The sequence below is a fragment of the Pipra filicauda genome, unplaced genomic scaffold (genome assembly GCF_003945595.2).
Source record: "Pipra filicauda isolate LSUMZ 115617 unplaced genomic scaffold, ASM394559v2 scaffold192_size1418226_pilon, whole genome shotgun sequence".
Classification (NCBI taxonomy): domain Eukaryota; kingdom Metazoa; phylum Chordata; class Aves; order Passeriformes; family Pipridae; genus Pipra; species Pipra filicauda.
This window is the reverse complement of record NW_024104301.1, coordinates 1,407,748-1,417,553: the sequence shown is the minus strand read 5'-3', so window position 1 is coordinate 1,417,553 and position 9,806 is coordinate 1,407,748. Positions and strand designations below refer to the sequence as shown.

The following is a 9,806-nucleotide window of genomic DNA, read 5'->3' as shown; positions in this document are numbered from 1 at the left end:
CTTCGCAGGGAGTGAAGGTGGGGAGTCTCCAGCGCTGCTGCGGGAGGGGTAGGTGAGCGCAGGGACCGGGCTGGGGGCCGGGACCCGCCGATACGGAGCGGGGAAAGGCGGGCCGGGCCCGGGGCAGCCCCGCACCGGCCCCGCACCGGCCCCGCACAACCCGCCGCGCCCGCCAGGCGGCGCCGCCGCCCCGCCCGCACGGGTGCGGGAGCGCCGGGGGCGCGGGGAAGGAAGTGGCGGCTCCCGGCGCTCCCGGGGCGCGGGATTCGGCTCGGCGGGCGGAGAAAGCCGCGGGGCCGCCGTGCCAGGGCAGCGCCGGCGCGGGGCTCCTCGCCTTCCCCGCTCCCCCCTCCCCCGCAGCTGCGGCGGCCCGCCCGCCTCGCCTCTCCCCCCCACCCCGCCTCCGCCGTCCCCGCAGCGCCGGCGGGCGAGGAGCTGCTGCTGCCCGCGCCCGGCCCGCCCGCGCCGGGGATTATGCGAGCGGCGCGCGGGCAATGTCGGCAGGCAGAGGCAGCGACCCGTAGGCAACGGCAGCCGCCGAGCCGCGGCGGCACCGGCAGCACCGGCAGCAGCGAGAGCAGCAGCAGCGGGAGCCGCGGCCGCCGCGCCGGGAGCAGCCGGTGCGTGGCGGGGGGCGGCGGGGAGAGCCTCGGCACCTGGCGGTGCCTCGGCGGGGGCGGGAACCGCGGCGGGCCCGAGGGCGGCGCGGGGTTGGGGGGGCGGCCGGGCCCGCGGAGCGGCTGCGGCTCCGCCGAGGGGCCGGTGCGGCGCGGGGGCCCCTCCCCGGGAACGCGGCGGCGGAACGGCCCCCGCGGGCCGCGGAGGGTCCCCGGCGGTGCCTCGGGGCTGCCGCAGCCTGAGCGGGGCCGGGCGGTCCGTCCCCTCCCGGGATGCGGCGGTAAAAGTTTCCCGGTGGAGCGGCCGGTGAGCGGGAGGGCCCCGCGGCCATGGCAGCGCCCGGTCCCGCACAGCGGCACCCGCAGCCCCGCGCCGTGCAGGTCCGGCGGGGACACCGCCGTGCTCGGGGCTCGCCCGCCGGCGGGTTGTGGCAGCGGACACCGCGCTGTGCCCGCGGGGACGGACGGACAGACGGACGGGGACCCTCCGCGCCGGGTTATGGCACAGGGAGCGTTCGGGGTCGGTCGGGGCTCGAGGCCAGACCAGCCCGTCCCCGGCGGAGCCGCCGGCCCGGCCTCCTCCTGCCTCCATGCCGCATCTCCCGGGCTTGGATGTCCCCGAGCTGGGCTCTGGCAGAGGCCCCGGGGGCAGGTTTGTCGTGCGGTCGCCCCGCGAGCTCCTCGGATGAGGCCGGGCCTTGGGGAGGAGTGAAGGTGCTGCCCGGGGTGACCCCCTGTCCCTGTGGTGGGAGAAGAGGGTGAGACCCGCAGCAGCATCATAGAGAAACAGCCTTGACTCAGTACAGCTGAGGGAGAACCTCGTGGGCTTTTGGGCTGGAGATCCCCCTGCGCTCAGGGAACTGCTGGGTTCTGGTTCCTCCCTGGAAACCGGCCGTGCTCCTGAGGCGGTGCCTCCCCCTGGGAGGGTGGGAGGAAGAGGTTTTTTCCCTTTGGAAAGAGCAGGATGCCCGTTCCTTAGGTGGATGATGGGCTGCGAGAGGGGATTTTCTTTGCTGGGCCCGGCAGTCCCTTCTTCTGGCCTCTCCATTCCTTGACAGAAGGGGTCCTGCCTAATGTTCCCAAACAACCCTGGGCTCCATCCTGGAGTGTACTGATGCCTCGTGGCTACAGCGTGAACAACTCCAGCGTTTTGTCCAGCTGTGGGAGGGTGAAATCCCTTACTTCACCTCCTCCCCAGGCTCTCTCACTCTGCTGAAGGAGCTGAAGCACAGAGTGCACTGAGGTGCTCAGCCTGGGGCTGGAGCATCCTTAGGGAGCCCCTCAGAGCAGTGCCCTGCTCAGTCAGCCACACAAGTCAGCACTATCACCTTTTGTGTTAAAATGCCGTGACAGAGGCAAAGTTTACTTGAATTATTTAAGACAAAAAAAGTTCCTTCCTGTGTTAGTACCTGCTCTAAAGTGAGAACTTCCATCTCCTGTGTGCCCTCTGCGTCTGGAAGCTGCTTGGTGGGAAATACGATGTCAGGGAGTGTCTTCAGTCTGTGAAGACATAATCTGTGTGTGCTCAGCTCTGCCCCTGACAGCGGTTCAGCAGGACAGTGGCAGTAGATTAGTCTTTGTGGACATCAGGACTTAAATACGTGGTCTGAGCGCACGTGGGAATATCTGTGGCTGTAGGGCTCCTTATCCTCCGATGGCTCCCCGATCCTGCTCCCTGCCCACATCTTTCTGCTCGTGCTGTATTTTTATCACGCAGTTTATTTTTGTCGTGACTGTGACTGTGTTGTGCTCCCGAGTAACACAAGCCGCCTGACTGTGTTACAGAGTTCAGCACTGGCTCCTGGGCGGTTTGTTTTCCACTGGTCAATAGGAGACTGCTGTTTGTAGGGCAGCTTTTTTCCCTCTTTTCCCTTGGCAGACCCCGTGCCTGTGGTGCTGGATGGATGGCCGAGTGCCTGGCTGTTCTGACAGGTAACTCGGTAATTGAAACGCCTCCTCGGGATGCACAAAATAGAGAATGGCCAGGCATGAAAGCACCGCTGCAGACTTGTCCTGGCTTGCTGTTTTTTCTCAGGAATTTTGCTTCGTGGTCCTTGCAGTGTGTTCTGGTTGTGGCAGCATCTCTGGGAGGGAAAGAGAAACGAGCAGCAAGGGCTGGAACGCAGCTTGTGCTGCTTCCTTTTGATGGAGCGGAGTTCTGGTGGGCTGCTGGGTCCATTAATCATGTTTAAGTTTCTGTCACTAACTTTTAATTAAAAGCATAGTTGATACCAGTTTAATGAACGTACAGATGTTAGCCATCTTCATGCATAAAAATGCTTTTTAATTCCCTTACTATTCCCTTTATGGCCCTTAGATGCTTTTGTTACCATCTAATCCGTGTACAGTAGCAGCTGTTTATCTTCTTAATAAAACTTTTTCTTGCATCTGTGTTCAGGAAACAATAATGCTTTGAGTAAACAATTCCCTGGTATCCTTTAGTGGTATTTTTTTTAAGGAACTTGGCGGAAAGGCTTTTAAGTGATGTCTAAATAGTGAACTCCAAGGCTGACAGTCTCCCCGAGCCTCACGTAACTCCGCTTGTTGGTGGTTGTTCCTCAGCTTATGTGAGAAAAATAAGTATCCCTCAGTGTATGACTTTTGATTCTGATGAGCTTCCTGAGGATCTTTCCCCCAAATGATAACTTCTCATTAAAATACCCTGTCTATTTTGGGTTTGCTGGTGTGTGTCAGTGCGTTTGTCGCTTGTTGTGCATCTGACAGCCCGGGCATTTATTGTGATTTACCAGCTGGCACGGGGGAGTTTTATCTAACTTCTCATTTTGCTTGACAGCAACCAGTTTGGAAAGACCTGGCCCTGATTTTTTTTTTTTTTTTAATAGAAATTCTCAAAAACTTATAATTGACAGTGAGGCTAAAAGGCTTTGAATTTAAATAATTAGTTTGATTTTATTCAGAATTTGTCACTGTTTCTGTGAGTTGGCCAAATAGAGAAGCAGCACATCCTTCAAGTGTGCTGCTCCAATTAGCACTCCTCCAATTAGTCCTAAAGAGCTTTAATCTCCCCCCAACATTCAAATAAAAAATCTTGTCATTCAGTTGCTGTCTTGGCAGCCTGAGTGGAAGGCTTTGGAAATGGCAAGTGAAAGCTGATGCTCGCTCCCCAGTGCAGTTTGACTCATGCCTCTCATGCATATTCACCGTAATGTCCTGTTCCAGGACCAGCAGGATCCCTCTAGAAAACACTTTTGGCTTTTTTTTTTTTTTTTTTAATGTGTTTTTCTTTCAGGATTACTCTTGAGAGGGTAGAAACAGGCTTCAGTGTCTCTCTTCTCTTTATTTTTATTTTCTTAGGAGGGAAAAGCAACATCTAAACCCCGTGGTTTTGTTAATGGCCAGTTTCTCTACATGGTGAAGATGCCTCCTCATTTAATTTTAAAGCTGGCTGACATGGAGTGTGATGCAATTAGTATTTCTGATTATCCCCCCAAATTAGTAAAATATGTCTAAATTCAATTTTGAGCCTGAAAACATAATAGAAATAAAAGTGTTCTGTAGTATGCAGTGTGACTGGAAATGGAGTAATTAATGGGGGGGAGGGAATAAATAAAACACTTTTATTTATAACTTTGTTTCCTGGGTGTTGGAGGAAATCCAAATGCCACAAGATTGTGCTGGGGCAGAGTCTGTCTGAGCTCACCCACAGACTGAAAGGGAATGTGGCTTCTCGAGTTGTGGTGTCCATGCCAAGAGTCCTACGAAATTTTAAATGAACAAAGTAATGAATGATATTTGGATGTTCTTAATGTAAGAAGAAGAAAGCAATTTAGCCTGGGGCTGACCCAGATCCTGACACTACGGGGAGTTTTAATCAGCACGATGCCAAGTGAGTACACAGAGCTCCTGAAGTCAGGCTTGTGAGTTTTCCATAGGGAAGAGGTTTTGCTGGTGTGACTGTCTTTGATGGTGATTTTTATTTTTTTTAATTAAAAAAAAAATAATTCTTAGAAGCTCACAGCAAAATGTTTCAGTAAATCCCACTGGCAACTTAAAAACCAGTTGGGAGAAAAGTATCTTTAATTTTGAAGGGTTGGTGGGGGTCCAGGGGACATCCTGAGAGATGGATCTGGAGATGGAGCTGCTTCCCGCTCCTGCAGCCCTTCCTGAGTGTGTCTGACACAGGATTGGGCTCCAGAGGTGAGAAGAAATGAGAGGTTGCTCAGGCAAGTGGAGGTAAATAGTTATGGAGCAAATCTGGGTGCAGGGGAGAAATCCAGTCAGCACAGAGCTAAAACCTGCCCTGGAGAGCTGGGGCACATCAAAGTTGATCCCAGAGAGACCATCCAGGAGGAGAAAAGAGAGAAAACAGCATCTGCTGCATGTGGGCTTCCATGTGCAGGGGATGTTAACAAGGATAGCGAGGATCTTGGGTTGGTGGTTTAGGCAGCCCAGGTCAAGGGTGTGGAAAAGGTGTGGAAAGCCACAGCCGAGAACCCGGCACAGCTCTGGAGTGTGGGAGTGACGGTGCCGGGGTCATTGCTCCGGTGTTGCCAGGGCTGGAGCCTGGCAGGATGCACATGCCAGCACCCAGGAGGGCAGGGACAGAAAGCAAACACCTGGGGTGAGTCAGGAGTGCTGGGCAGGACGCAGCTTTCCAGGCAGGAGTGGCGCCCACAGCAGTGCCTGGAGCTTCCGAAAACCCCTCGTGGCAAAAGCTGATCCTCGGCTTCTCCTTTCTGAGGTGGTGCTTGAGAACTCCCAATAAGACAGATTTGAAGACCTACAACATCCAGAAGTCTGCATCCTTGTGGACATCAAATTTTCCACAAAAAAATCCCCAAGCCTGAGCACTGAGTCTCTTGGACAGCGAGGACTCTGCGCAGGTTTGACAGTCCTGACTCGGTGTGTTTGGCCAGCTGAGGTTGGTGGGTGCTGTGGCGTTGGGAGCAGGAATCTTAGAGCTCTCCTCGATGGGAAAACTGTTGGGATTGGGTAAATTGGGGAGACTCCTTTGATGGGATGAGGAAAAGTGATTTGCCACTCATCCTTTTCTGTACCTTTAAACGGTTCAGTCTCCTCTCGGAGATCAGATACTGGGATTTCTCCCTGGGATTTTCCATCAGTTTCCATAGTCTTGTCGTGGCAGGGGGAGGGAACAGAGGTCTGGACAATCCAGTTAAGGAACAAGAGGTAGTTTGCTGTGAGCTGGGAAGGCACATCTGGGCATGGAAGTGAACTGTGAGGACCTGGGGAGGAAAATAGTGAATGAACTGCTGAGGGTTTCGTAGGCAACGGGGATTCCTGTAACAGACAGGGAAGTTAACTCTGATTTGTTTGGATTGCCGGCACTTACATAACGACCTTCGGGACACTAATTCAGGCGTATTAGCTGACTTAACCCCCAGAGCAGTGACCTGAGAAAGCATTTCTCTTTAACAGCACCATAACCAGTTTGGAGGGTGGGGAGGTGTAATCACATCAGCACCTTGAGGGCTGTGTTGGATCTTTAGGGGCGAGGCCGCGTTATCTGCAGCTCCAAAGAAGTTTGGTATGTCCGTGACCTGACTCTGGACGTGAAGTGGGGCCTTAATTCCATTATGTGCTTTAAAAGGTTATGGAAGGATTGCAGGTTTTTGTAGGACAGCCCTGGTAAACAACAGTTCAGCTCTGGCTGTGGGTTACTCATACAGGGTCTGGTTTGGGATGTGGGGCATCACTTTGGGGCTCTTTTCAGATATTTGGGTTGGAGTTGGAGTCACCTCTCTGTGGGCATTTTGCAAGAGGTGAAAAAAGAATGGGCTGCCATCAGCCACTGCACGTTTGGAATGAACAGCAAAACAATTTCATGTATGTATTTGTATATAAACGTGGTGTAATTATGTTTTATATTCATCAGAAGACAATGCAATGGGAATAATTTCACTTGTGGTTATAATTTGTTTCAAGATCGATACCATAAGTTAAATAGCCTCCTCCTGAAGGTAGAAATACAGCAGAATCCTGTTCTCTATGTGGGTGGCTTACCTATTTTAATGCTACTTTCTTTTTCTTTTTTTTTTTAAAGAAAGAAATAGAGATTTTATATTTATCATATCAGATGAAATTGAAATCTAAATATTTACATCTTTTCACTGGATCTGAGGTTGAGCACCAGCTGTAGGCGTTGCCAAGCTGTTTAGTTGTCTCCTTCCCTGAGTAGGTTGAGTTCTCCAGGGTGGTGGAGGGATGGAGCCTCATGTTTTTGTGTGTTATTTCCTAGCCAGTCTCTGCATCTGGAAATCCTTCCCTCCGTGGGCTTGGTGACCTGGCCTCACGTTCAGAGGGTGTTCCAGCCTAAACATACTGAAAGCTAAACATGTGTTATCTCTAGCAGGATGCAGAGTTAACTGCAAGCTGTGAAAGTGGAGGGGGAGTTCAGGATATGAGGATGTAAATAACTCGCAGATATTTGGTGGGGAAGAGCAGAAGGGGAAGGAGGCCTCTGCTTGCTGTTTCTCTGCCATCCCCATCTCAGTAACACTTTGAGTGCTCTTCACAAGCAGAGGTGGAGGATCACTTCTGTTTTTAACAAGGGTAAAACAGAAACACACGTATGGAGTGTTGCAGGACACAATTCAGCAGAAGAGACAGTAAAATCCCAGTTTTCTGTCTCCAGTTTTGTTTTGTTTTCCTTGTTTCCAGGCAGGCTGTTATTCTGAGCGGGCTTAACATGGGGCTTTTTGGCTTCTGATGCACCAAAGCCAACTGGTAGAGAAGAACATATAGCCTGTTTTGTTTTCCCTCTCTCCCTTGTTTTCAAACATAATTTATGCAGACTCTTGGGACCCATTATTTGTCTAACCTGTATCTGGATTGTAAAACATTGTGCCAGGTTTTAACTTCAAGAAACAGTAAACATCTTCCATCAAATATCCTCAAAACTGTGTTTAGCACAGGCCCAATGTGTCCTTTATTTCTTTTGAGACTGTGCAGTAATTTTAATGCTGTCTTTTGCTTAATTTAATGCCTGTAAATAAGTTTTTCCAAAGGGCACCTTTAACATGCTGCCTGTGTGAGAGGGAAGAGCATATTTGGGCAAGCCTGCTTGAAGGATTAACAGTTGTAGTCCAGTTCTGTGTGTTGCTCTGCCTTCCCAGCTTTTGTTTATGCTTTTGTTTAGAAGAGATGGTTTTACTTGCCTTGCTGAGGGTGGGCACTTTGGTACCATTAGGTCAGATCTTCTGCATCATGTCTGCAAAACATCTGGGCAGAGAGGATGGAGAGGAAAGAGCTTTCTGTCCTCCTCCTGCCCATTTCTTCATACAGTTGTCCCAGCAGAAAAAAGAGCTTGGCAGAAAGGGGAGATTTCATTGTCTAGTGGAGCATCTGTATTATCAAAGGCAGATATGTCAGAGCACTTTTCCCCCCCTGCTCTGTCTTTTGTTCTCTGTATGTCATTTTGCTGACAGAACTCATGTTTTATTCCTTGTTGTCAAAGTAAAACTGAAAAGAGGTATTGTCTTATCTTGAACATGGTTACCCAAATCATCAGCTAAACCGTGTTGAGAGAAAATTTTAATTCCTGATTTGAAGGCTGAGTATAATTTGGCTTTTAGACCTCCCATTCTTCCTAAATCAAGTTTATGGTACCAGCAGCCAGGAGTGTCAGCTTCTGATTAGAAACATGTTTGGAGCCACTAAAAAACTCCTTGAAATCAGTTTGACAACTGTTTGAGAACCACCTTTTTAATATTCCCTTCAAGTTTCCTGCTGAGGTCTCTTGCAGCAGACTTGTAGATCTTGTAGATATCTGTCTTTGCTGCATATTTTATTGAACTTGCTCCTAAGCTTCCTAGAGGAATGCACAGAGATAAGCTTTTCAAAGCTTTTTAAAAAATTTAGTTTTACATGAAAACCTGGAATCAGCAAGATGAGAGTTAAACTGGCTGCGCTCAGAGCACCTTGCAAGGAAGTTCTTTTTCCTTTTGTGTGCTTTTTTTTTTTTCGAGGTTAAATCTCGATTTCTCCCCAAAATTTCTGGTTGTGTAGCCCGGGTGGGTGTCTCTGGACCTGCAGGGTGTCAGAGGGTGCAGCCAGGTGAGGCAAATCCACCCCACCAGCACCGTGGGTGACAGTTGGGGTGGGCTCAGGGGTCTTGGAATGCATAGGTTGAGGTTGGGAGAAGGGAAGGGAGACTGAGTGGTGCTTTTCAAGCTTCATTCCTGCAGCCTGTGTGGCCTGAACCACCTGGCTTGGAGAACTTGAGCAGTTCCTCAAGGCAGCATCAACACAGGCGCCCCGGGGCTCCACGTTGCAGGAATCAGAAGGAATTCCATCTGGAGGTGGGAGAAACAGCCCTTACAGCCTTTCTTTACTCCAGGCTGGCACGGAGAGCAGAGTGAGTGACACATTTCCATTTGACTCATCCCTTGTCAAAGTGGTGACACCCCTGAGTCACATCAAAAAGGAGCCCTTGAAGCTGAATTGGCACATCACAGAGCAGGTGTTTGCTGGGGTTTTTTTGGGTTTTGTCCTTGTTAAGAAAATTATTTTCCCCTTCCCTGAGATGGAATGAAGTTGATTAATGCTTTCCCTAATGTTCTGGGTTAAAAATAACAGGAAAACCTGATTCAGGTGGAATGTTGGATGTTGGCTGTAGAGATGGTCAAACAACCTGCTTGGAATAGTTGTGAAGCCCTAAAAAAATAAAATAAAATAATAAAAAAAAATGAGTGCCCAGTAGCCAGATGGTTGGAAAAGAACACCCCACGATCAATGAGACAATATGTAAATATTTTCAATCATTACCACAGTACTGCTGTGTTGACATTGAAATTCAGAGTGTTATTCCCTGGGACTCCTCATTGATCAGCAGATGAGCTCTGATAAAACAGAGGATAAAAGCACAAGACTGAGCATTATTATGGATCGTGAGTTTCATTGACAAGGACAGGCTTCCATCAAGGGCTGGGAATGGATTTCAGACCCTATTTAAGCATGTTACTGAGCCACTGTTTCTTCCCTGGCTGTCAGCTACCAATTAAATGGTGTTTTATTTCTTGAGCTGCCTTATTTAAGGTGAAATACTGCAGAGTTGACTAATTTTTCTGTGCTAATTAGCACATTTGTATGGGCAGGGGCAAGGTGGAAGCTGACGTCGAGTTCTCTGTTTGAAATATTCCTGGCTAGAAATGACTGGAAAATAATATAAATCAAACAGTTGAATTAAAATAATTTTTTTGGGGAAAA

The 9,806-nt window shown here is 50.2% G+C and overlaps 1 protein-coding gene across 5 annotated transcripts in view; it reads left to right on the top strand.

Annotated features, from left to right (window-relative positions):
• The first annotated feature begins 263 nt into the window (after positions 1–263).
• PITPNM2 (phosphatidylinositol transfer protein membrane associated 2) overlaps positions 264–9,806 on the top strand; it is a 128,982-nt gene continuing 119,439 nt past the window's right edge. For 2 of the 5 annotated variants that reach the window (XM_039380307.1, XM_027739808.2), the window contains exon 1: positions 265–620. The gene's annotated coding sequence lies outside the window, so the exon portion shown is untranslated. Of the gene's footprint in view, positions 621–9,806 lie in introns of all 5 variants that reach the window. The other 3 variants (XM_027739810.2, XM_027739809.2, XM_027739803.2) reach the window with 2 other exon arrangements.